At 38.1% G+C, this 5,046-nt stretch overlaps 1 long non-coding RNA gene across 1 annotated transcript; it reads left to right on the top strand.

Moving 5' to 3' along the window:
• Positions 1-976: 976 nt before the first annotated feature.
• On the top strand, positions 977-2,532 carry LOC147817617 (uncharacterized). Its single transcript, XR_015436218.1, has 3 exons — positions 977-1,061; positions 1,434-1,537; positions 2,302-2,532. It is a non-coding gene; the product is annotated as an uncharacterized LOC147817617 (long non-coding RNA).
• The last annotated feature ends 2,514 nt before the right edge of the window (positions 2,533-5,046 follow it).

Raw genomic sequence — 5,046 nt, 5'->3', positions numbered from 1 at the left:
AATGCAACAGAATTTTTAGTAACAAGTATAATCATTATTTATCATGAGTCCTAATGTGTGAGACAGTTATCTTACACACAGGAACTTCAGCTAATATTACAAGGTTTCTCCTCATATATGTGATATTTACCATATGTGGACATGTATGCGATTAGCTACTAAGATTATTTTAACACTAAAATATAAAGTTTGCCTCGAATTATGAATGCTAACTGTGTTAGCAGCGACTTCGTATCTTGTATCCAGGAGCCTGCTGTGGTCAGGTAGCAGGTGTAGGCGGCCGTGCAGAGCAAAGACTCTCTACAGTGCTTGTTATTACAGCCTGTTGCTGCACAAGGCTCAGGCATTTTTAACACTAACTGATGGATTACTTGTTCCTGTCGGAGCAGAGAGGAGGAGCCACCGACTCCACGGCTTCTCCTATTGGTGCGGCAATGACCCTGTCAGCCCTCACCACAGCTGCTGCTGTTTAATCATTCAGAGGAAGAGCTTAAGAGCCCGGCTCTCACATCATCAGTGGCGGCTGACATGATAGGCAGCTCGCCTCTGTATCTCCTTTGTGAACATTTGTGTGTAATTTGTGATTCGGTTTGAGATGCTGGTAGTGATTGTTGGGGACTGGGCTAGGTTTAAAATTCTGATTGTGCATCACACCCTCAGAAAAAGACTGTTGGACACATTAGGAACAGGGCTGCTGCTTCTTGTGTTTTTGGGTTGGTTAGAATCACATAGTTAGGCTCTTTGTTGGTTCCTGTTCCCCTACTTCAGTTAACCTCTTGCCTTGTTAGTATATTTGTTCAATTATTTACCCTCCTGGTTATGCAATAAATTAAATCAGTAAATTTGATTTACTAATAACACCTGGTTTTTAATATTGCTTCCCTTTTCTACTAGCTGGGTCATAACATAAAGACAAGACTGCCAACATACGGTGACTCTTTACATTTCTCAGGAGCTTTCAGCATCCCTCTGTCTTATCAGGACCTGAGCCAGTACAGGTGTAATACCGCCTCCACCTGTCTCACCAACGGCAGAGAGTCCAGACAGTGAGGAGGGTCCAGGTGAGTAACATGCTGTCATTCACTTTTAAACATAAGACTTGTCTTTACCGCTGTGATTAAATCAGACCCACAGTGTAAACATGTTCATAATGCTGATTCTTAATAATGAATATACCACTGCCTATATTGGTTAAGTATTTTACAGTATATCCATAATTGTTGGTTATATAGTCTGTATGTTTTCTTATCACACCTCTAGTTGTTTGAACTTTTCCTTTCATTCATCTCATAATATTCCTACTGTATGTATTTTTGCATATTCATATCTATCCTCATAATTTATCATACACACACAACAGATCTAACATGTTTGAATATAAAGAACTTGTATAATCTAAACTAATTGTCCTATCACATGTTTGTCTGTATCAGGACCAGAAGTCCAGTCTAATCATCACCAGTGATGGACCAGCACCAGCCTTTTCTTCTGCATCTGGCCTCATCAATCATCAACCGCATTACATCAACACCTTGAGGTATTATCCCTGCACATGACAGATATTGTCTGTACTGTGATCTTTTGCACATCCCCTTATCAATACCTTTTGCACATCTTGCCCAGCAGGAGTTTTGTCATTCTAAAACCCTTTTGTTCATAGTTGTGTAGTATCGTTTCCATTGTTTTATTTTTATATTTGACTGTTGCAGTATTTATTTCCTATGAATACATTAATTGGATGCTACACCAAGCCAAATATCTTGTAAGTGAAAACTTACCTGGCAATAAACCTTATTTTCAGAGTCTGCCTTTGTGATGTCATCATCCCTTCCTCATGCTGCTATAGCCTCCCACCCATGTGTCCTTCAGTTTGCCCTTTCCTTCATAAATCTGCAAATGTATGGAGGTTGCAAGTTGAATTTAGATCCTATTTTCACACCTGAATGTAAATTCTACTTGTAACCTCAGTGTCACACACTTGCAGGAATTTTGAGCTTAGTATGTGACACAGACGTTGACAGAAGCTCTTCCTCTTCCAGTGTCTTTGTTTTGCCTCACCACCAATGTGTTTGTTTTTATATATGTGATGTGGATCTCTTCTACAAATTCTTCACATGTACATGTATCACTTGTTCAGATTTATTAAGTCTTGTTTTTATTAGAGTATATGCGAAATGAGGTTTAAATGGATGATTGATTCATCTTTTATCTTCTGAAGTCCTTAGAATGCTTCAGAAACATTTCATAGTCAAAAGAGCAGCTGCTTGACATGTCCTTATTTTTCCTTTGGTGTTTTCATAGGGATGGCAGAATCCACCTCGGGCCAGAACCACACCTTGCCCAGCAAGAAATGGTAAGTCACGCACATTACTCCACCCCATACATATAGGTTCAAATTAGGGTCAAAATGGCTGAGCTTGTAAAGTGACCTTAACAATTCCAATGTTTGTAGTTGTAAATCAACATTTGTTAACCTGTAAAATAAATCTGCATGATAAATTCAAGTTTCTGCATGTGTAGAAGAGATTTGTTCAAGTCTGAATGTAAATTATGAACAAATGATCAGTGGTGAAGTTAAACAAAAACATGTAACAGGAAGAAATGGGTTTGTCAACATCTGTGTCCTGATGCAGAGAAGGAAACTGTAAAACTCTGTTTCCACAGTCTGACGTTACAAGGGTCAAAATTTGCAGTTGTTGGTGTCGCACACGGAGTTTTACAGTTTTCTGCTGTGTCTGCACAGACATCCACAAAAGCATTTCTTCTTTCCCTGTCTTTGTTTAACCTCACCACTGAGCATTTGTCTTGATTCATATTCTTCTTGAACAAATACAAATCTTGTTTTTTTTTTTATGTACACAAACTTGAATTTCTCAGATTCATTTCACAGGTTTAAAAAGGTTGAATTAAACTACAAGATGAGTTAAAACGATTGTTAATTTCTTTTTTAAAAGCAGTTTGTATTTTGTGTAGTTGCATTTCCACACAGATGATAGTCTAACCTTTTTTAAAATGAATTAAAATGATATTCTGTTTATTACATTTAAGTTGTCGTCTTATCGAATGCATCAGAAAACAACGTGGATGCGTTTATTAATATTTGGCTTGGATAAAATTAAAATACTTGTTTGGGAACTTGCTGTGTCTGATTTGTTAAGGAACTTATTGTGATGGAGTAATGAGGAACTGCTCAGTAACAACTGCTTATCATTTCCAAAGCTCTACAAACAGTAAACTACCAGTTAAACCACAACCAGGTAATGTTAACAGTCTGTTTTATGTTGAGAGATGTGTGTTAGTTAGCAGATGTTTTTAAAAACAAAACTGTTGTTGGCTGTTTCTGTGTGTCCAGGCTCAAATTAGGGTCAAAATGATTTTGAGCTTGTAAAGTGATGTTTACAAATAATTCCAATGTTTGTAGTTGGAAATCAACCTTTGTAAACATGTAAAATAAATCTGCAGGAGAAATTCAAGTTTCTGCATGTGAAACAATTGTGCTTGTGTCGAAGAGATTTGTGTTTGTTGAAAGTCTGAATCAAAACTGAACAAAGGATCAGTGTTGTTGAACAAAGCTACTGTAAAAGAAGAAATGCTTTTGTCAACATCTGTGTCGTGATACAGAGAAGAAAACTGTAGAACTCTGGTCAGAAGTTCCCACAGTGACACTGAAGTGACGAGGATCAAACTTAGTCCTTGTCAGTGTCTCACACTGGGAATGTTGCTCACTGAGTTTTTCAGTTTTCTGCTTCTCTTCTACAATGACATTTATTACAATTATAATGGTAACAATGATGTACAATAAATAATTGATGATAATGGAAGCAATGTACGTGTGCATGTACAGTTTATAGACCATAGACACCCCCCCCCCCATTTTCATTAGCTCTAGCATTAGCAGCTAGCTAGCTGGCTTGCTGGTATTTTCCATTAATGAATGGATTTAATAATTTCATTATTAAATATCAAAATGACAAGTGGGGGGGCAAGTGCGATCATTAACACTAGCTTTTTTTTAGGTGAAAAAACTCAGACAAAATGGTGACACGGGGGGTAGCTTGCTAGCATTAGCAGCTAGCTTGCTGGCATTGTTCATTGATGAAGGAATTTAACAATTTCATAAGAGTGCAAAATAACAAGTGGGGTGATAGCTAGCATTAGCATTTTTTTTTTTATCCTTATTGGTGACAAACAGAAGGTGACACAGAACATTTTAACCGATAGACAAGTGACAAAGTTTATGTAAAGTTACATTTTGTTTGTGATTGTATATAATAATGATGACAATTATAATTATAAAAATAACAATGATGATTAGTGTTGATAACGACTATAATGCTAACAATGATATATTATAATTGCATTAAATGATAATTATGATAATGGCAGCAATGAACGTGTGCACGCACAGTAAATAGAGCTGTGCCCCATTTTCATTAGCACTAGCATTAGCAGCTAGCTTGCTGGCATTGGTCATTAATGAATGAATTTAACGATTTTTAAGATTATTCAAAATAATACAATGTAAAAAAGTGAGAACTTTCTAAATGCACTGTATGTCTAACTGATCTGTCCAACAGCCGTCTCTAGTTTTCTTTCCCACCAGGGAGTTTCTCTAGGATTGAGGTGTAATTCAGGCAGTTAATGTTCTTACAGCTGCTTTCACACCACTGCTGTGTGTGTACTAAATTCACACACAAATATTAACATTAACATTTGAAACCTTTCTCTCTCTCTCTCTCCAGGTGACAAAGAAGCTGCTGCTGCTGCATCTGAAACAGTTGCCTGGGTTACCAATGTTGGTGTGTTGGCTTTCCGGGATGGCAGCCGGATTGATGACGCCACATATTCAAGGTGGACCCCCGGCGGTGCCTGTTGTCTCATTGAGGCATAGCGGTCCCAGCTGGAGGGGAAGCACAGGATGCTCGGCCTGACTGTTGCCAAGGTGATCCAGAGGATCTCCTGAGAGAAGTGGAGGCTCCACTGTTGGAGGAGGACACATGGGGTGAAGGAGTTGGCTCTCCTCATCCAGGATCTCCACGTCACCCT

Source organism: Seriola lalandi, unplaced genomic scaffold (assembly GCF_002814215.2).
Source record: "Seriola lalandi dorsalis isolate HSWRI2012SDOR001 ecotype SW California unplaced genomic scaffold, Sedor1 jcf7180002054929, whole genome shotgun sequence".
Taxonomy (NCBI): Eukaryota; Metazoa; Chordata; class Actinopteri; order Carangiformes; family Carangidae; genus Seriola; species Seriola lalandi.
Note: the sequence above shows the minus strand (reverse complement) of the source record. Positions and strands in the feature narration are given on the sequence as shown.